Source organism: Procambarus clarkii, chromosome 57 (assembly GCF_040958095.1).
Source record: "Procambarus clarkii isolate CNS0578487 chromosome 57, FALCON_Pclarkii_2.0, whole genome shotgun sequence".
Lineage (NCBI taxonomy): Eukaryota > Metazoa > Arthropoda > Malacostraca > Decapoda > Cambaridae > Procambarus > Procambarus clarkii.
The window spans coordinates 6,203,957-6,226,470 of NC_091206.1; positions in this window are offsets into that span (position 1 = coordinate 6,203,957).

Below are 22,514 nucleotides of genomic sequence, written 5' to 3' on the forward strand. Positions count from 1 at the left end.
GCTCAGGCCTCGAAATTGGGATGTTTGGGATATTTTGAAAACTGCAGGGAGGTTTGGGATGAATGTGACCGCCCTCCGCTTTCAGTACTTGGCATATGTTGGGTATATAAAGTTGTAATTTCAAACTGCGAATACATGCAGAGAGCCAGAATTTGGCTCCAAAATATGGCTCAGGCCTCGAAATTGGGATATTTGGGATATTTCGAAAACTGCAGGGGGGATTGAGACAAATGTGACCAAACGCCGCTTTCAGTGCTTGGCATATGTTGGGTATAAAAAGTCGTAATTTCAAACTGCGAATACGTGCAGAGAGCCAGAATTTGGCTCCAAAATATGGCTCAGGCCTCGATATTGGGATGTTTGGAATATTTTGAAAACTGCAGGGAGGTTTGGGACAAATGTGACAAAATGCCGCTTTCAGTACTTGGCATATGTTGGGTATAAAAAGTCGTAATTTCAAACTGCGAATACGTGCAGGGAGCAAGAATTTGGCTTCGAAATATGGCTCAGGCCTCGAAATTGGGATATTTGGGGTTTTTCGAAAACTGCAGGGGAGTTTGTGCAAAAGGTCACTCATTGCCGCTTTCAGTACTTGGCATATGTTGGGTATAAAAAGTCGTAATTTCAAACTGCAAATACGTGCAGGGAGCCAGAATTTGGCTGCAAAATATGGCTCAGGCCTGGAAATTGGGATATTTGGGATATTTTGAAAACTGCAGGGGAGTTTGTGCAAAAGGTCACTCACTGCCGCTTTCAGTACTTGGCATATGTTGGGTGTAAAAATTCGTAATTTCAAACTGCGAATACGTGCAGAGAGCCAGAATTTGGCTCCAAAATATGACTCAGGCCTCGAAATTGGGATGTTTGGGATATTTTGAAAACTGCAGGGGGGATTGAGACAAATGTGACCAAACGCCGCTTTCAGTACTTGGCATATGTTGGGTATAAAAAATTCGTAATTTCAAACTGCGAATACGTGCAGAGAGCAAGAATTTGGCTTCGAAATATGGCTCTGGCCTCGAAATTGGGATATTTGGGATATTTTGAAAACTGCAGGGGAGTTTGTGCAAAATGTCACTCTCTGCCGCTTTCAGTACTTGGCATATGTTGGGTATAAAAAAGTCGTAATTTCAAACTGCGAATACGTGCAGAGAGCCAGAATTTGGCTCCAAAATATGGCTCAGGCCACGAAATTGGGATATTCGGGATATTTTGAAAATTTCAGGGAGGTTTGGGATGAATGCGACCGCCCTCCGCTTTCAGTACTTGGCATATGTTGGGTATATAAAGTTGTAATTTCAAACTGCGAATACATGCAGAGAGCCAGAATTTGGCTCCAAAATATGGCTCAGGCCTCGAAATTGGGATATTTTGGATATTTCGAAAACTGCAAGGGAGTTTGTGCAAAATGTGACTCACTGCCGCTTTCACGACTTGGCATATGTTGGGTATAAAAAGTCGTAATTTAAATCTGCGAATACGTGCATAGAGCCAAAATTTGGCTCCAAAATATGGCTCAGGCCTCGAAATTGGGATGTTTGGGATATTTTGAAAACTGCAGGGAGGTTTGGGATAAATGTGACCAAACGCCGCTTTCAGTACTTGGAATATGTTGGGTATAAAAAATCGTAATTTCAAACTGTGAATACGTGCAGAGCGCCAGAGTTTGGATCTAAAATATGGCTCAGTCCTCGAAATTGGGATGTTTGGAATATTTGGAAAACTGCAGGGGGGATTGAGAGAAATGTGACCAAACGCCGCTTTCAGTACTTGGCATATGTTGGGTATAAAAAGTCGTAATTTCAAACTGCGAATACGTGCAGAGAGCCAGAATTTGGCACCAAGATATTGCTCAGGCCTCGAAATTGGGATGTTTTGGATATTTTGAAAACTGCAGGGGGGATTGAGACAATTGTGACCAAACGCCGCTTTCAGTACTTGGCATATGTTGGGTATAAAAAAAATCGTAATTTCAAACTGCGAATACGTGCAGAGAGCCAGAATTTGGCTCCAAAATATGTCTCAGGCTTTGAAATTGGGATGTTTGTGATATTTTGAAAACTGCAAGGGAGTTTGTTCAAAATGTGACTCACTGCCGCTTTCATTACTTGGCATATGTTGGGTATAAAAAGTCGTAATTTCAAACTACGAATACGTGGAGAGAGCCAGAATTTGGCTCCAAAATATGACTCAGGCCTCGAAATTGGGATGTTTGGGATATTTTGAAAACTGCAGGGGGGATTGAGACAAATGTGACCAAACGCCGCTTTCAGTGCTTGGCATATGTTGGGTATAAAAAAGTCGTAATTTAAAACTGCGAATACGTGCAGAGAGCCAGAATTTGGCTCCAAAATATCGCTCAGGCCTCGATATTGGGATGTTTGGGATATTTTGAAAACTGCAGGGAGGTTTGGGACAAATGTGACAAAATGCCGCTTTCAGTACTTGGCATATGTTGGGTATAAAAAGTCGTAATTTCAAACTGCGAATACGTGCAGAGAGCAAGAATTTGGCTTCGAAATATGGCTCAGGCCTCGAAATTGGGATATTTGGGGTTTTTCGAAAACTGCAGGGGTGTTTGTGCAAAATGTGCCTCACTGCCGCTTTAAGGACTTGGCATATGTTGGGTATAAAAAGTCGTAATTTCAAACTGCAAATACGTGCAGGGAGCCCGAATTTGGCTTCAAAATATGGCTCAGGCCTGGAAATTGGGATATTTGGGATATTTTGAAAACTGCAGGGGAGTTTGTGCAAAAGGTCACTCACTGCCGCTTTCAGTACTTGGCATATGTTGGGTGTAAAAATTCGTAATTTCAAACTGCGAATACGTGCAGAGAGCCAGAATTTGGCTCCAAAATATGACTCAGGCCTCGAAATTGGGATGTTTGGGATATTTTGAAAACTGCAGGGGGGATTGAGACAAATGTGACCAAACGCCGCTTTCAGTACTTGGCATATGTTGGGTATAAAAAAGTCGTAATTTCAAACTGCGAATACGTGCAGAGAGCAAGAATTTGGCTTCGAAATATGGCTCAGGCCTCGAAATTGGGATATTTGGGATATTTTGAAAACTGCAGGGGAGTTTGTGAAAAATGTCACTCTCTGCCGCTTTCAGTACTTGGCATATGTTGGGTATAAAAAAGTCGTAATTTCAAACTGCGAATACGTGCAGAGAGCCAGAATTTGGCTCTAAAATATGGCTCAGGCCTAAAAATTGGGATGTTTGGGATATTTTGAAAACTGCAGGAAGGATTGAGAGAAATGTGACAAAACGCTGCTTTCAGTACTTGGCATATGTTGGGTATAAAAAAGTCGTAATTTCAAACTGCGAATACGTGCAGAGAGCAAGAATTTGGCTTCAAAATATGGCTCAGGTCTCGAAATTGGGATATTTGGGATATTTCGAAAACTGCAGGGGAGTTTGTGCAAAATGTAACTTACTGCCGCCATCTGTACTTGGCATATGTTGGGTAAAAAAAAATGGAATTTCAAACTGCAAATATGTGCAGAGAGCCAGAACCTGCCTCCAAAATATGGCTCAGGCCTCGAAATTGGGATGTTTGGGATATTTTGAAAACTGTAGGGAGGTTTGGGACGAGTGTGACCGCCCTCCCCTTTCAGTTCTTGGCATATGTTGGGTATATAAATTCGTAATTTCAAACTGCGAATACATGCTGAGAGCTAGAATTTGGCTCCAAAATATGGCTCAGGCCTCGAAATTGGGATATTTGGGATATTTCGAAAACTGCAAGGGAGTTTGTGAAAAATGTGACTCACTGCCCCTTTCACGACTTGGCATATGTTGGGTATAAAAAGTCGTAATTTAAATCTGCGAATACGTGCATAGAGCCAAAATTTGGCTCCAAAATATGGCTCGGGCCTCGAAATTGGGATGTTTGGGGTATTTTGAAAACTGCAGGGAGGTTTGGGATAAATGTGACCAAACGCCGCTTTCAGTACTTGGAATATGTTGGGTATAAAAAATCGTAATTTCAAACTGTGAATACGTGCAGAGCGCCAGAGTTTGGATCCAAAATATAGCTCAGGCCTCGAAATTGGGTTGTTTGGGATATTTTGAAAAATGCAGGGGGGATTGAGACAAATGTGACCAAACGCCGCTTTCTGTACCTGGCATATGTTGGGTATAAAAAAGTCTTAATTTCAAACTGCGAATACGTGCAGAGAGCGAGAATTTGGCTCCAAAATATTGCTCAGGCCTCGAAATTGGGATGTTTGGGATATTTTGAAAACTGCAGGGGGGATTGAGACAAATGTGACCAAATGCCGCTTTCAGTACTTGGCATATGTTGGGTATAAAAAAATTGTAATTTCAAACTGCGAATACGTGCAGAGAGCCAGAATTTGGCTCCAAAATATGTCTCAGGCCTTGAAAATGGGATGTTTGGGATATTTTGAAAACTGCAAGGGAGTTTGTTCGAAATGTGACTCACTGCCGCTTTCAGTGCTTGGCATATGTTGGGTATAAAAAGTCGTAATTTCAAACTGCGAATACGTGCAGAGAGCCAGAATTTGGCTCCAAAATATGACTCGGGCCTCGAAATTGGGATGTTTGGGATATTTTGAAAACTGCAGGGGGGATTGAGACAAATGTTACCAAACGCCGCTTTCAGTGCTTGGCATATGTTGGGTATAAAAAAGTCGTAATTTCAAACTGCGAATACGTGCAGAGAGCCAGAATTTGGCTCCAAAATATGTCTCAGGCCATGAAATTGGGATGTTTGGGATATTTTGAAAACTGCAAGGGAGTTTGTTCAAAATGTGACTCACTGCCGCTTTCAGTACTTGGCATATGTTGGGTATAAAAAGTCGTAATTTCAAACTGCGAATACGTGCAGAGAGCCAGAATTTGGCTCCAAAATATGGCTCAGGCCTCGAAATTGGGATATTCGGGATATTTTGAACACTGCAGGGGAGTTTGTGCAAAATGTGACTCACTGCCGCTTTCAGTACTTGGCATATGTTGGGTATAAAAAGTCGTAATTTCAGACTGCGAATACGTGCAGAGAGCCAGAATTTGGCTCTAAAATATGGCTCAGGCCTAAAAATTGGGATGTTTGGGATATTTTGAAAACTGCAGGAAGGATTGAGAGAAATGTGACCAAACGCTGCTTTCAGTACTTGGCATATGTTGGGTATAAAAAAGTCGTAATTTCAAACTGCGAATACGTGCAGAGAGCAAGAATTTGGCTTTAAAATATGGCTCAGGTCTCGAAATTGGGATATTTGGGATATTTCGAAAACTGCAGGGGAGTTTGTGAAAAATGTGACTTACTGCCGCCATCTGTACTTGGCATATGTTGGGTAAAAAAAAATGGAATTTCAAACTGCAAATATGTGCAGAGAGCCAGAACTTGCCTCCAAAATATGGCTCAGGCCTCGAAATTGGGATGTTTGGGATATTTTGAAAACTGCAGGGAGGTTTGGGATGAATGTGACCGCCCACCGCTTTCAGTACTTGGCATATGTTGGGTATATAAAGTTGTAATTTCAAACTGCGAATACATGCAGAGAGCCAGAATTTGGCTCCAAAATATGGCTCAGGCCTCGAAATTGGGATATTTGGGATATTTCGAAAACTGCAAGGGAGTTTGTGCAAAATGTGACTCACTGCCGCTTTCACGACTTGGCATATGTTGGGTATAAAAAGTCGTAATTTAAATCTGCGAATACGTGCATAGAGCCAAAATTTGGCTCCAAAATATGGCTCAGGCCTCGAAATTGGGATGTTTGGGATATTTTGAAAACTGCAGGGAGGTTTGGGATAAATGTGACCAAACGCCGCTTTCAGTACTTGGAATATGTTGGGTATAAAAAATCGTAATTTCAAACTGTGAATACGTGCAGAGCGCCAGAGTTTGGATCTAAAATATTGCTCAGGCCTCGAAATTGGGATGTTTGGGATATTTTGAAAACTGCAGGGGGGATTGAGACAAATGTGACCAAACGCCGCTTTCAGTACTTGGCATATGTTGGGTATAAAAAAATCGTAATTTCAAACTGCGAATACGTGCAGAGAGCCAGAATTTGGCTCCAAAATATGGATCAGGCCTCGAAATTGGGATATTTGGGATATTTTGAAAACTGCAAGGGAGTTTGTGCAAAATGTGACTCACTGCCGCTTTCAGTACTTGGCATATGTTGGGTAAAAAAAAAATGGAATTTCGAACTGCGAATACGTGCATAGAGTCAAAATTTGGCTCCAAAATATGGCTCAGGCCTCGAAATTGGGATGTTTTGGATATTTTGAAAACTGCAGGGAGGTTTGAGACAAATGTGACCAAACGCCGCTTTCAGTGCTTGCCATTTGTTGGGTATAACATTCGTAATTTCAAACTGCGAATACGTGCAGAGAGCGAGAATTTGACTCCAAAATATGGCTCTGACCTCGAAATTGGGATATTTGGGATATTTCGAAACTGCAGGGGAGTTTGTGCAAAATGTGACTCACTGCCTCTTTCAGGACTTGGCATATGTTGGGTATAAAAAGTCGTAATTTCAATCTGCGAATACGTGCAGGGAGCCAGAATTTGGCTCCAAAATATGACTCAGGCCTCGAAATTGGGATGTTTGGGATATTTTGAAAACTGCAGGGGGGATTGAGACAAATGTGACCAAACGCCGCTTTCAGTGCTTGGCATTTGTTGGGTATAAAAAAGTCGTAATTTCAAACTGCGAATACGTGCAGAGAGCCAGAATTTGGCTCCAAAATATGGCTCAGGCCTCGATATTGGGATGTTTGGAATATTTTGAAAACTGCAGGGAGGTTTGGGACATATGTGACAAATGCCGCTTTCAGTACTTGGCATATGTTGGGTATAAAAAGTCGTAATTTCAAACTGCGAATACGTGCAGAGAGCAAGAATTTGGCTTCGAAATATGTCTCAGGCCTCGAAATTGGGATATTTGGGTTATTTCGAAAACTGCAGGGGAGTTTGTGCAAAATGTGCCTCACTGCCGCTTTAAGGACTTGGCATATGTTGGGTATAAAAATTCGTAATTTCAAACTGCGAATACGTACAGGGAGCCAGAATTTGGCTGCAAAATATGGCTCAGGCCTGGAAATTGGGATATTTGGGATATTTTGAAAACTGCAGGGGAGTTTGTGCAAAAAGTCACTCACTGCCGCTTTCAGTACTTGGCATATGTTGGGTGTAAAAATTCGTAATTTCAAACTGCGAACACGTGCAGAGAGCCAGAATTTGGCTCCAAAATATGGCTCAAGCCTGGAAATTGGGATATTTGGGATATTTTGAAAACTGCAGGGGAGTTTATTCAAAATGTGACTCACTGCCGCTTTCAGTACTTGGCATATGTTGGGTATAAATAGTCGTAATATCAAACTGCGAATACGTGCAGAGAGCCAGAATTTGGCTCCAAAATATGACTCAGGCCTCGAAATTGGGATGTTTGGGATATTTTGAAAACTGCAGGGGGGATTGAGACAAATGTGACCAAACGCCGCTTTCAGTACTTGGCAAATGTTGGGTATAAAAAAGTCGTAATTTCAAACTCCGAATACGTGCAGAGAGCAAGAATTTGGCTTCGAAATATGGCTCAGGCCTCGAAATTGGGATATTTGGGGTTTTTCGAAAACTGCAGGGGAGTTTGTGCAAAAGGTCACTCATTGCCGCTTTCAGTACTTGGCATATGTTGGGTATAAAAATTCGTAATTTCAAACTGCAAATACGTGCAGGGAGCCAGAATTTGGCTGCAAAATATGGCTCAGGCCTGGAAATTGGGATATTTGGGATATTTTGAAAACTGCAGGGGAGTTTGTGCAAAAGGTCACTCACTGCCGCTTTCAGTACTTGGCATATGTTGGGTATAAAAAGTCGTAATTTTAAACTGCGAATACGTGCAGAGAGCAAGAATTTGGCTTCAAAATATGGCTCAGGCCTCGAAATTGGGATATTTGATATATTTCGAAAACTGCCGGGGAGTTTTTGCAAAATTTGACTCACTGCCGCTTTCAGTACTTGGCATATGTTGGGTATAAAAAGTCGTAATTTCAAACTGCGAATACGTGCAGAGAGCCAGAATTTTGCTCCAAAATATGGCTCAGGCCTCGAAATTGGGATATTTGGGATATTTTGAAAACTGCAGGGAGGTATGGGACGAATGTGACTGCCCCCCTACGAGGGGGGGCCTCGTAGCCTGGTGGATAGCGCGCAGGACTCGTAATTATGTGGCGCGGGTTCGATTCCCGCACGAGGCAGAAACAAATGGGCAAAGTTTCTTTCACCCTGAATGCCCCTGTTACCTAGCAGTATATAGTTACCTGGGAGTTAGTCAGCTGTCACGGGCTGCTTCCTGGGGGTAGAGACCTGGTCGAGGACCGGGCCGCGGGGACACTAAAAGCCCCGAAATCATCTCAAGATAACCTCAAGATAACCCCCGCTTTCAGTACTTGGCATATGTTGGGTATATAAAGTCGTAATTTCACACTGCGAATACGTGCAGAGAGTCAGAATTCGGTTCCAAAATATGGCTCAGGCCTCGAAATTGGGATATTTGGGATATTTTGAAAAGTGCAAGGGAGTTTGTGCAAAATGTGACTCACTTCCGCTTTCAGTACTTGGCATATGTTGGGTAAAAAAAAAAATGGAATTTCAAACTGCGAATACGTGCGCGAGAGGCAGAATTTGCCTCCAAAATATGGCTCAGGCCTCGAAATTGGGATGTATGGGATATTTTGAAAACTGCAGGGGGAATTGAGACAAATGTGACCAAACGCCGCTTTCAGTACTTGGCATATGTTGGGTATAAATTCGTAATTTCAAACTGCGAATACGTGCAGAGAGCGAGAATTTGACTCCAAAATATGGCTCAGGCCTCGAAATTGGAATATTTGGGGTTTTTCGAAAACTGCAGGGGAGTTTGTGCAAAAGGTCACTCATTGCCGCTTTCAGTACTTGGCATATGTTGGGTATAAAAAGTCGTAATTTCAAACTGCAAATACGTGCAGGGAGCCAGAATTTGGCTGCAAAATATGGCTCAGGCCTGGAAATTGGGATATTTGGGATATTTTGAAAACTGCAGGGGAGTTTGTGCAAAAGGTCACTCACTGCCGCTTTCAGTACTTGGCATATGTTGGGTGTAAAAATTCGTAATTTCAAACTGCGAATACGTGCAGAGAACCAGAATTTGGCTCCAAAATATGACTCAGGCCTCGAAATTGGGATGTTTGGGATATTTTGAAAACTGCAGGGGGGATTGAGACAAATGTGACCAAACGCCGCTTTCAGTACTTGGCATATGTTGAGTATAAAAAAGTCGTAATTTCAAACTGCGAATACGTGCAGAGAGCAAGAATTTGGCTTCGAAATATGGCTCAGGCCTCGAAATTGGGATATTTGGGATATTTTGAAAACTGCAGGGGAGTTAGTGCAAAATGTCACTCTCTGCCGCTTTCAGTACTTGGCATATGTTGGGTATAAAAAAGTCGTAATTTCAAACTGCGAATACGTGCATAGAGCCAGAATTTGGCTCTAAAATATGGCTCAGGCCTAGAAATTGGGATGTTTGGGATATTTTGAAAACTGCAGGAAGGATTGAGAGAAATGTGACCAAACGCTGCTTTCAGTACTTGGCATATGTTGGGTATAAAAAGTCGTAATTTCAAACTGCAAATACGTGCAGGGAGCCAGAATTTGGCTGCAAAATATGGCTCAGGCCTGGAAATATAGATATTTGGGATATTTTGAAAACTGCAGGGGAGTTTGTTCAAAATGTGACTCACTGCAGCTTTCAGTACTTGGCATATGTTGGGTAAAAAAAAAAATGGAATTTCAAACAGCGAATACGTGCGCAAGAGGCAGAATTTGCCTCCAAAATATGGCTCAGGCCTCATAATTGGGATGTATGGGATATTTTGAAAACTGCAGGGGGAATTGAGACAAATGTGACCAAACGCCGCTTTCAGTACTTGGCATATGTTGGGTATAAAATTCGTAATTTCAAACTGCGAATACGTGCAGAGAGCAAGAATTTGACTCCAAAATATGGCTCAGGCCTCGAAATTGGGATATTTGGGATATTTCGAAAACTGAAGGGGAGTTTGTGCAAAATGTGACTCACTGCAGCTTTCAAGACTTGGCATATGTTGGGTATAAAAAGTCGTAATTTCAATCTGCGAATACGTGCATAGAGTCAAAATTTGGCTCCAAAATATGGCTCAGGCCTCGAAATTGGGATGTTTTGGATATTTTGAAAACTGCAGGGAGGTTTGAGACAAATGTGACCAAACGCCGCATTCAGTACTTGGTATATGTTGGGTATATAAAGTTGTAATTTCAAACAGCGAATACGTGCAGAGAGCCAGAATTTGGCTCCAAAATATGGCTCTGGCCTCGATATTGGGATGTTTGGGATATTTTGAAAACTGCAGGGAGGTTTGGGACAAATGTGACAAAACGACGCTTTCAGTACTTCGCATATGTTGGGTATAAAAAAGTCGTATTTTCAAACTACGAATACGTGCAGGGAGCCAGAATTTTGCTGCAAAATATGGCTCAGGCCTGGAAATTGGGATATTTGGGATATTTTGAAAACTGCAGGGGAGTTTGTGCAAAAGGTCACTCACTGCCGCTTTCAGTACTTGGCATATGTTGGGTATAAAAAGTCGTAATTTTAAACTGCGAATACGTGCAGAGAGCCAGAATTTGGCTCCAAAATATGGCTCAGGCCTCGAAATTGGGATATTTGGGATATTTTGAAAACTGCAAGGGAGTTTGTGCAAAATGTGACTCACTGCCGCTTTCAGTACTTGGCATATGTTGGGTAAAAAAAAAATGGAATTTCGAACTGCGAATACGTGCATAGAGTCAAAATGTGGCTCCAAAATATGGCTCAGGCCTCGAAATTGGGATGTTTTGGATATTTTGAAAACTGCAGGGAGGTTTGAGACAAATGTGACCAAACGCCGCTTTCAGTGCTTGCCATTTGTTGGGTATAACATTCGTAATTTCAAACTGCGAATACGTGCAGAGAGCGAGAATTTGACTCCAAAATATGGCTCTGACCTCGAAATTGGGATATTTGGGATATTTCGAAACTGCAGGGGAGTTTGTGCAAAATGTGACTCACTGCCTCTTTCAGGACTTGGCATATGTTGGGTATAAAAAGTCGTAATTTCAATCTGCGAATACGTGCAGGGAGCCAGAATTTGGCTCCAAAATATGACTCAGGCCTCGAAATTGGAATGTTTGGGATATTTTGAAAACTGCAGGGGGGATTGAGACAAATGTGACCAAACGCCGCTTTCAGTGCTTGGCATTTGTTGGGTATAAAAAAGTCGTAATTTCAAACTGCGAATACGTGCAGAGAGCAAGAATTTGGCTTCAAAATATGGCTCAGGCCTCGAAATTGGGATATTTGAGATATTTCGAAAACTGCCGAGGAGTTTTTGCAAAATTTGACTCACTGCCGCTTTCAGTACTTGGCATATGTTGGGTATAAAAAGTCGTAATTTCAAACTGCGAATACGTGCAGAGAGCCAGAATTTGGCTCCAAAATATGGCTCAGGCCTCGAAATTGGGATATTTGGGATATTTTGAAAACTGCAGGGAGGTATGGGACGAATCTGACTGCCCCCTACGAGGGGGGCCTCGTAGCCTGGTGGATAGCGCGCAGGACTCGTAATTATGTGGCGCGGGTTCGATTCCCGCACGAGGCAGAAACAAATGGGCAAAGTTTCTTTCACCCTGAATGCCCCTGTTACCTAGCAGTATATAGTTACCTGGGAGTTAGTCAGCTGTCACGGGCTGCTTCCTGGGGGTGGAGACCTGGTCGAGGACCGGGCCGCGGGGACACTAAAAGCCCTGAAATCATCTCAAGATAACCTCAAGATAACCCCCGCTTTCAGTACTTGGCATATGTTGGGTATATAAAGTCGTAATTTCACACTGCGAATACGTGCAGAGAGTCAGAATTCGGTTCCAAAATATGGCTCAGGCCTCGAAATTGGGATATTTGGGATATTTTGAAAAGTGCATGGGAGTTTGTGCAAAATGTGACTCACTGCCGCTTACAGTACTTGGCATATGTTGGGTAAAAAAAAAATGGAATTTCAAACTGCGAATACGTGCGCGAGAGGCAGAATTTGCCTCCAAAATATGGCTCAGGCCTCGAAATTGGGATGTATGGGATATTTTGAAAACTGCAGGGGGAATTGAGACAAATGTGACCAAACGCCGCTCTCAGTACTTGGCATATGTTGGGTATAAATTCGTAATTTCAAACTGCGAATACGTGCAGAGAGCGAGAATTTGACTCCAAAATATGGCTCAGGCCTCGAAATTGGAATATTTGGGGTTTTTCGAAAACTGCAGGGGAGTTTGTGCAAAAGGTCACTCATTGCCGCTTTCAGTACTTGGCATATGTTGGGTATAAAAAGTCGTAATTTCAAACTGCAAATACGTGCAGGGAACCAGAATTTGGCTGCAAAATATGGCTCAGGCCTGGAAATTGGGATATTTGGGATATTTTGAAAACTGCAGGGGAGTTTGTGCAAAAGGTCACTCACTGCCGCTTTCAGTACTTGGCATATGTTGGGTGTAAAAATTCGTAATTTCAAACTGCGAATACGTGCAGAGAGCCAGAATTTGGCTCCAAAATATGACTCAGGCCTCGAAATTGGGATGTTTGGGATATTTTGAAAACTGCAGGGGGGATTGAGACAAATGTGACCAAACGCCGCTTTCAGTACTTGGCATATGTTGGGTATAAAAAAGTCGTAATTTCAAACTGCGAATACGTGCAGAGAGCAAGAATTTGGCTTCGAAATATGGCTCAGGCCTCGAAATTGGGATATTTGGGATATTTTGAAAACTGCAGGGGAGTTAGTGCAAAATGTCACTCTCTGCCGCTTTCAGTACTTGGCATATGTTGGGTATAAAAAATTCGTAATTTCAAACTGCGAATACGTGCAGAGAGCCAGAATTTGGCTCCAAAATATGGCTCAGGCCTCGAAATTGGGATATTCGGGATATTTTGAACACTGCAGGGGAGTTTGTGCAAAATGTGACTCACTGCCGCTTTCAGTACTTGGCATATGCTGGGTATAAAAAGTCGTAATTTCAAACTGCGAATACGTGCAGAGAGCAAGAATTTGGCTTCGAAATATGGCTCAGGCCTCGAAATTGGGATATTTAGGATATTATGAAAACTGCAGGGGAGTTAGTGCAAAATGTCACTCTCTGCCGCTTTCAGTACTTGGCATATGTTGGGTATAAAAAAGTCGTAATTTCAAACTGCGAATACGTGCATAGAGCCAGAATTTGGCTCTAAAATATGGCTCAGGCCTAGAAATTGGGATGTTTGGGATATTTTGAAAACTGCAGGAAGGATTGAGAGAAATGTGACCAAACGCTGCTTTCAGTACTTGGCATATGTTGGGTATAAAAAGTCGTAATTTCAAACTGCAAATACGTGCAGGGAGCCAGAATTTGGCTGCAAAATATGGCTCAGGCCTGGAAATATGGATATTTGGGATATTTTGAAAACTGCAGGGGAGTTTGTTCAAAATGTGACTCACTGCAGCTTTCAGTACTTGGCATATGTTGGGTAAAAAAAAAATGGAATTTCAAACAGCGAATACATGCGCAAGAGGCAGAATTTGCCTCCAAAATATGGCTCAGGCCTCGTAATTGGGATGTATGGGATATTTTGAAAACTGCAGGGGGAATTGAGACAAATGTGACCAAACGCCGCTTTCAGTACTTGGCATATGTTGGGTATAAAATTCGTAATTTCAAACTGCAAATACGTGCAGAGAGCGAGAATTTGACTCCAAAATATGGCTCAGGCCTCGAAATTGGGATATTTGGGATATTTCGAAAACTGAAGGGGAGTTTGTGCAAAATGTGACTCACTGCAGCTTTCAAGACTTGGCATATGTTGGGTATAAAAAGTCGTAATTTCAATCTGCGAATACGTGCATAGAGTCAAAATTTGGCTCCAAAATATGGCTCAGGCCTCGAAATTGGGATGTTTTGGATATTTTGAAAACTGCAGGAAGGTTTGAGACAAATGTGACCAAACGCCGCATTCAGTACTTGGTATATGTTGGGTATATAAAGTTGTAATTTCAAACTGCGAATACGTGCAGAGAGCCAGAATTTGGCTCCAAAATATGGCTCAGGCCTCGAAATTGGGATATTTGGGATATTTTGAAAACTGCAGGGAGGTTTGGGACAAATGTGACAAAACGCCGCTTTCAGTACTTCGCATATGTTGGGTATAAAAAAGTCGTATTTTCAAACTACGAATACGTGCAGGGAGCCAGAATTTTGCTGCAAAATATGGCTCAGGCCAGGAAATTGGGATATTTGGGATATTTTGAAAACTGCAGGGGAGTTTGTGCAAAAGGTCACTCACTGCCGCTTTCAGTACTTGGCATATGTTGGGTATAAAAAGTCGTAATTTTAAACTGCGAATACGTGCAGAGAGCCAGAATTTGGCTCCAAAATATGGCTCAGGCCTCGAAATTGGGATATTTGGGATATTTTGAAAACTGCAAGGGAGTTTGTGCAAAATGTGACTCACTGCCGCTTTCAGTACTTGGCATATGTTGGGTAAAAAAAAAATGGAATTTCGAACTGCGAATACGTGCATAGAGTCAAAATTTGGCTCCAAAATATGGCTCAGGCCTCGAAATTGGGATGTTTTGGATATTTTGAAAACTGCAGGGAGGTTTGAGACAAAGGTGACCAAACGCCGCTTTCAGTGCTTGCCATTTGTTGGGTATAACATTCGTAATTTCAAACTGCGAATACGTGCAGAGAGCGAGAATTTGACTCCAAAATATGGCTCTGACCTCGAAATTGGGATATTTGGGATATTTCGAAACTGCAGGGGAGTTTGTGCAAAATGTGACTCACTGCCTCTTTCAGGACTTGGCATATGTTGGGTATAAAAAGTCGTAATTTCAATCTGCGAATACGTGCAGGGAGCCAGAATTTGGCTCCAAAATATGACTCAGGCCTCGAAATTGGGATGTTTGGGATATTTTGAAAACTGCAGGGGGGATTGAGACAAATGTGACCAAACGCCGCTTTCAGTGCTTGGCATTTGTTGGGTATAAAAAAGTCGTAATTTCAAACTGCGAATACGTGCAGAGAGCAAGAATTTGGCTTCAAAATATGGCTCAGGCCTCGAAATTGGGATATTTGAGATATTTCGAAAACTGCCGGGGAGTTTTTGCAAAATTTGACTCACTGCCGCTTTCAGTACTTGGCATATGTTGGGTATAAAAAGTCGTAATTTCAAACTGCGAATACGTGCAGAGAGCCAGAATTTGGCTCCAAAATATGGCTCAGGCCTCGAAATTGGGATATTTGGGATATTTTGAAAACTGCAGGGAGGTATGGGACGAATGTGACTGCCCCCCTACGAGGGGGGCCTCGTAGCCTGGTGGATAGCGCGCAGGACTCGTAATTATGTGGCGCGGGTTCGATTCCCGCACGAGGCAGAAACAAATGGGCAAAGTTTCTTTCACCCTGAATGCCCCTGTTACCTAGCAGTATATAGTTACCTGGGAGTTAGTCAGCTGTCACGGGCTGCTTCCTGGGGGTGGAGACCTGGTCGAGGACCGGGCCGCGGGGACACTAAAAGCCCCGAAATCATCTCAAGATAACCTCAAGATAACCCCCGCTTTCAGTACTTGGCATATGTTGGGTATATAAAGTCGTAATTTCACACTGCGAATACGTGCAGAGAGTCAGAATTCGGTTCCAAAATATGGCTCAGGCCTCGAAATTGGGATATTTGGGATATTTTGAAAAGTGCAAGGGAGTTTGTGCAAAATGTGACTCACTGCCGCTTTCAGTACTTGGCATATGTTGGGTAAAAAAAAAATGGAATTTCAAACTGCGAATACGTGCGCGAGAGGCAGAATTTGCCTCCAAAATATGGCTCAGGCCTCGAAATTGGGATGTATGGGATATTTTGAAAACTGCAGGGGGAATTGAGACAAATGTGACCAAATGCCGCTTTCAGTACTTGGCATATGTTGGGTATAAATTCGTAATTTCAAACTGCGAATACGTGCAGAGAGCGAGAATTTGACTCCAAAATATGGCTCAGGCCTCGAAATTGGGATATTTGGGATATTTCGAAAACTGAAGGGGAGTTTGTGCAAAATGTGACTCACTGCAGCTTTCAAGACTTGGCATATGTTGGGTATAAAAAGTCGTAATTTCAATCTGCGAATACGTGCATAGAGTCAAAATTTGGCTCCAAAATATGGCTCAGGCCTCGAAATTGGAATATTTGGGGTTTTTCGAAAACTGCAGGGGAGTTTGTGCAAAAGGTCACTCATTGCCGCTTTCAGTACTTGGCATATGTTGGGTATAAAAAGTCGTAATTTCAAACTGCGAATACGTGCAGAGAGCGAGAATTTGACTCCAAAATATGGCTCAGGCCTCGAAATTGGAATATTTGGGGTTTTTCGAAAACTGCAGGGGAGTTTGTGCAAAAGGTCACTCATTGCCGCTTTCAGTACTTGGCATATGTTGGGTATAAAAAGTCGTAATTTCAAACTGCAAATACGTGCAGGGAGCCAGAATTTGGCTGCAAAATATGGCTCAGGCCTGGAAATTGGGATATTTGGGATATTTTGAAAACTGCAGGGGAGTTTGTGCAATAGGTCACTCACTGCCGCTTTCAGTACTTGGCATATGTTGGGTGTAAAAATTCGTAATTTCAAACTGCGAATACGTGCAGAGAGCCAGAATTTGGCTCCAAAATATGACTCAGGCCTCGAAAATGGGATGTTTGGGATATTTTGAAAACTGCAGGGGGGATTGAGACAAATGTGACCAAACGCCGCTTTCAGTACTTGGCATATGTTGGGTATAAAAAAGTCATAATTTCAAACTGCGAATACGTGCAGAGAGCAAGAATTTGGCTTCGAAATATGGCTCAGGCCTCGAAATTGGGATATTTGGGATATTTTGAAAACTGCAGGGGAGTTAGTGCAAAATGTCACTCTCTGCCGCTTTCAGTACTTGGCATATGTTGGGTATAAAAAAGTCGTAATTTCAAACTGCGAATACGTGCAGAGAGCCAGAATTTGGCTCCAAAATATGGCTCAGGCCTCGAAATTGGGATATTCGGGATATTTTGAACACTGCAGGGGAGTTTGTGCAAAATGTGACTCACTGCCGCTTTCAGTACTTGGCATATGCTGGGTATAAAAAGTCGTAATTTCAAACTGCGAATACGTGCAGAGAGCAAGAATTTGGCTTCGAAATATGGCTCAGGCCTCGAAATTGGGATATTTGGGATATTTTGAAAACTGCAGGGGAGTTAGTGCAAAATGTGACTCTCTGCCGCTTTCAGTACTTGGCATATGTTGGGTATAAAAAAGTCGTAATTTCAAACTGCGAATACGTGCAGAGAGCCAGAATTTGGCTCCAAAATATGGCTCAGGCCTCGAAATTGGGATATTCGGGATATTTTGAACACTGCAGGGGAGTTTGTGCAAAATGTGACTCACTGCCGCTTTCAGTACTTGGCATATGCTGGGTATAAAAAGTCGTAATTTCAAACTGCGAATACGTGCAGAGAGCAAGAATTTGGCTTCGAAATATGGCTCAGGCCTCGAAATTGGGATATTTGGGATATTTTGAAAACTGCATGGGAGTTAGTGCAAAATGTCACTCTCTGCCGCTTTCAGTACTTGGCATATGTTGGGTATAAAAAAGTCGTAATTTCAAGCTGCGAATACGTGCATAGAGCCAGAATTTGGCTCTAAAATATGGCTCAGGCCAAGAAATTGGGATGTTTGGGATATTTTGAAAACTGCAGGAAGGATTGAGAGAAATGTGACCAAACGCTGCTTTCAGTACTTGGCATATGTTGGGTATAAAAAGTCGTAATTTCAAACTGCAAATACGTGCAGGGAGCCAGAATTTGGCTGCAAAATATGGCTCAGGCCTGGAAATATGGATATTTGGGATATTTTGAAAACTGCAGGGGAGTTTGTTCAAAATGTGACTCACTGCAGCTTTCAGTACTTGGCATATGTTGGGTAAAAAAAAATGGAATTTCAAACAGCGAATACGTGCGCAAGAGGCAGAATTTGCCTCCAAAATATGGCTCAGGCCTCGTAATTGGGATGTATGGGATATTTTGAAAATTGCAGGGGGAATTGAGACAAATGTGACCAAACGCCGCTTTCAGTACTTGGCATATGTTGGGTATAAAATTCGTAATTTCAAACTGCGAATACGTGCAGAGAGCAAGAATTTGACTCCAAAATATGGCTCAGGCCTCGAAATTGGGATATTTGGGATATTTCGAAAACTGAAGGGGAGTTTGTGCAAAATGTGACTCACTGCAGCTTTCAAGATTTGGCATATGTTGGGTATAAAAAGTCGTAATTTCAATCTGCGAATACGTGCATAGAGTCAAAATTTGGCTCCAAAATATGGCTCAGGCCTCGAAATTGGGATGTTTTGGATATATTGAAAACTGCAGGGAGGTTTGAGACAAATGTGACCAAACGCCGCATTCAGTACTTGGTATATGTTGGGTATATAAAGTTGTAATTTCAAACTGCGAATACGTGCAGAGAGCCAGAATTTGGCTCCAAAATATGGCTCTGGCCTCGATATTGGGATGTTTGGGATATTTTGAAAACTGCAGGGAGGTTTGGGACAAATGTGACAAAACGCCGCTTTCAGTACTTCGCATATGTTGGGTATAAAAAAGTCGTATTTTCAAACTACGAATACGTGCAGGGAGCCAGAATTTTGCTGCAAAATATGGCTCAGGCCTGGAAATTGGGATATTTGGGATATTTTGAAAACTGCAGGTGAGTTTGTGCAAAAGGTCACTCACTGCCGCTTTCAGTACTTGGCATATGTTGGGTACAAAAAGTCGTAATTTTAAACTGCGAATACGTGCAGAGAGCCAGAATTTGGCTCCAAAATATGGCTCAGGCATCGAAATTGGGATATTTGGGATATTTTGAAAACTGCAAGGGAGTTTGTGCAAAATGTGACTCACTGCCGCTTTCAGTACTTGGCATATGTTGGGTAAAAAAAAAATGGAATTTCGAACTGCGAATACGTGCATAGAGTCAAAATTTGGCTCCAAAATATGGCTCAGGCCTTGAAATTGGGATGTTTTGGATATTTTGAAAACTGCAGGGAGGTTTGAGACAAATGTGACCAAACGCCGCTTTCAGTGCTTGCCATTTGTTGGGTATAACATTCGTAATTTCAAACTGCGAATACGTGCAGAGAGCGAGAATTTGACTCCAAAATATGGCTCTGACCTCGAAATTGGGATATTTGGGATATTTCGAAACTGCAGGGGAGTTTGTGCAAAATGTGACTCACTGCCTCTTTCAGGACTTGGCATATGTTGGGTATAAAAAGTCGTAATTTCAATCTGCGAATACGTGCAGGGAGCCAGAATTTGGCTCCAAAATATGACTCAGGCCTCGAAATTGGGATGTTTGGGATATTTTGAAAACTGCAGGGGGGATTGAGACAAATGTGACCAAACGCCGCTTTCAGTGCTTGGCATTTGTTGGGTATAAAAAAGTCGTAATTTCAAACTGCGAATACGTGCAGAGAGCAAGAATTTGGCTTCAAAATATGGCTCAGGCCTCGAAATTGGGATATTTGAGATATTTCGAAAACTGCCGGGGAGTTTTTGCAAAATTTGACTCACTGCCGCTTTCAGTACTTGGCATATGTTGGGTATAAAAAGTCGTAATTTCAAACTGCGAATACGTGCAGAGAGCCAGAATTTGGCTCCAAAATATGGCTCAGGCCTCGAAATTGGGATATTTGGGATATTTTGAAAACTGCAGGGAGGTATGGGACAAATGTGACTGCCCCCCTACGAGGGGGGCCTCGTAGCCTGGTGGATTGCGCGCAGGACTCGTAATTATGTGGCGCGGGTTCGATTCCCGCACGAGGCAGAAACAAATGGGCAAAGTTTCTTTCACCCTGAATGCCCCTGTTACCTAGCAGTATATAGTTACCTGGGAGTTAGTCAGCTGTCACGGGCTGCTTCCTGGGGGTGGAGACCTGGTCGAGGACCGGGCCGCGGGGACACTAAAAGCCCCGAAATCATCTCAAGATAACCTCAAGATAACCCCCGCTTTCAGTACTTGGCATATGTTGGGTATATAAAGTCGTAATTTCACACTGCGAATACGTGCAGAGAGTCAGAATTCGGTTCCAAAATATGGCTCAGGCCTCGAAATTGGGATATTTGGGATATTTTGAAAAGTGCAAGGGAGTTTGTGCAAAATGTGACTCACTGCCGCTTTCAGTACTTGGCATATGTTGGGTAAAAAAAAAATGGAATTTCAAACTGCGAATACGTGCGCGAGAGGCAGAATTTGCCTCCAAAATATGGCTCAGGCCTCGAAATTGGGATGTATGGGATATTTTGAAAACTGCAGGGGGGAATTGAGACAAATGTGACCAAACGCCGCTTTCAGTACTTGGCATATGTTGGGTATAAAAAAGTCGTAATTTCAAACTGCGAATACGTGCAGAGAGCAAGAATTTGGCTTCGAAATATGGCTCAGGCCTCGAAATTGGGATATTTGGGATATTTTGAAAACTGCAGGGGAGTTAGTGCAAAATGTCACTCTCTGCCGCTTTCAGTACTTGGCATATGTTGGGTATAAAAAAGTCGTAATTTCAAACTGCGATTACGTGCAGAGAGCCAGAATTTGGCTCCAAAATATGGCTCAGGCCTCGAAATTGGGATATTCGGGATATTTTGAACACTGCAGGGGAGTTTGTGCAAAATGTTACTCACTGCCGCTTTCAGTACTTGGCATATGCTGGGTATAAAAAGTCGTAATTTCAAACTGCGAATACGTGCAGAGAGCAAGAATTTGGCTTCGAAATATGGCTCAGGCCTCGAAATTGGGATATTTGGGATATTTTGAAAACTGCAGGGGAGTTAGTGCAAAATGTCACTCTCTGCCGCTTTCAGTACATGGCATATGTTGGGTATAAAAAAGTCGTAATTTCAAACTGTGAATACGTGCAGAGAGCCAGAATTTGGCTCCAAAATATGGCTCAGGCCTCGAAATTGGGATATTCGGGATATTTTGAACACTGCAGGGGAGTTTGTGCAAAATGTGACTCACTGCCGCTTTCAGTACTTGGCATATGCTGGGTATAAAAAGTCGTAATTTCAAACTGCGAATACGTGCAGAGAGCCAGAATTTGGCTCTAAAATATTTCTCAGGCCTAGAAATTGGGATGTTTGGGATATTTTGAAAACTGCTGGAAGGATTGAGAGAAATGTGACCAAACGCTGCTTTCAGTACTTGGCATATGTTGGGTATAAAAAAGTCGTAATTTCAAACTGCGAATACGTGCAGAGAGCAAGAATTTGGCTTCAAAATATGGCTCAGGTCTCGAAATTGGGATATTTGGGATATTTCGAAAACTGCAGGGGAGTTTGTGCAAAATGTGACTTACTGCCGCCATCTGTACTTGGCATATGTTGGGTAAAAAAAAATGGAATTTCAAACTGCAAATATGTGCAGAGAGCCAGAACTTGCCTCCAAAATATGGCTCGGGCCTCGAAATTGGGATGTTTGGGATATTTTGAAAACTGCAGGAAGGATTGAGAGAAATGTGACCAAACGCTGCTTTCAGTACTTGGCATATGTTGGGTATAAAAAGTCGTAATTTCAAACTGCAAATACGTGCAGGGAGCCAGAATTTGGCTGCAAAATATGGCTCAGGCCTGGAAATATGGATATTTGCGATATTTTGAAAACTGAAGGGGAGTTTGTTCAAAATGTGACTCACTGCCGCTTTCAGTACTTGGCATATGTTGGGTAAAAAAAAAATGGAATTTCAAACTGCGAATACGTGCGCAAGAGGCAGAATTTGCCTCCAAAATATGGCTCAGGCCTCGTAATTGGGATGTATGGGATATTTTGAAAACTGCAGGGGGAATTGAGACAAATGTGACCAAACGCCGCTTTCAGTACTTGGCATATGTTGGGTATAAAATTCGTAATTTCAAACTGCGAATACGTGCAGAGAGCAAGAATTTGACTCCAAAATATGGCTCAGGCCTCGAAATTGGGATATTTGGGATATTTCGAAAACTGAAGGGGAGTTTGTGCAAAATGTGACTCGCTGCTGCTTTGAAGACTTGGCATATGTTGGGTATAAAAAGTCGTAATTTCAATCTGCGAATACGTGCATAGAGTCAAAATTTGGCTCCAAAATATGGCTCAGGCCTCGAAATTGGGATGTTTTGGATATTTTGAAAACTGCAGGGAGGTTTGAGACAAATGTGACCAAACGCCGCATTCAGTACTTGGTATATGTTGGGTATATAAAGTCGTAATTTCAAACTGCGAATACGTGCAGAGAGCCAGAATTTGGCTCCAAAATATGGCTCTGGCCTCGATATTGGGATGTTTGGGATATTTTGAAAACTGCAGGGAGGTTTGGGACAAATGTGACAAAACGTCGCTTTCAGTACTTCGC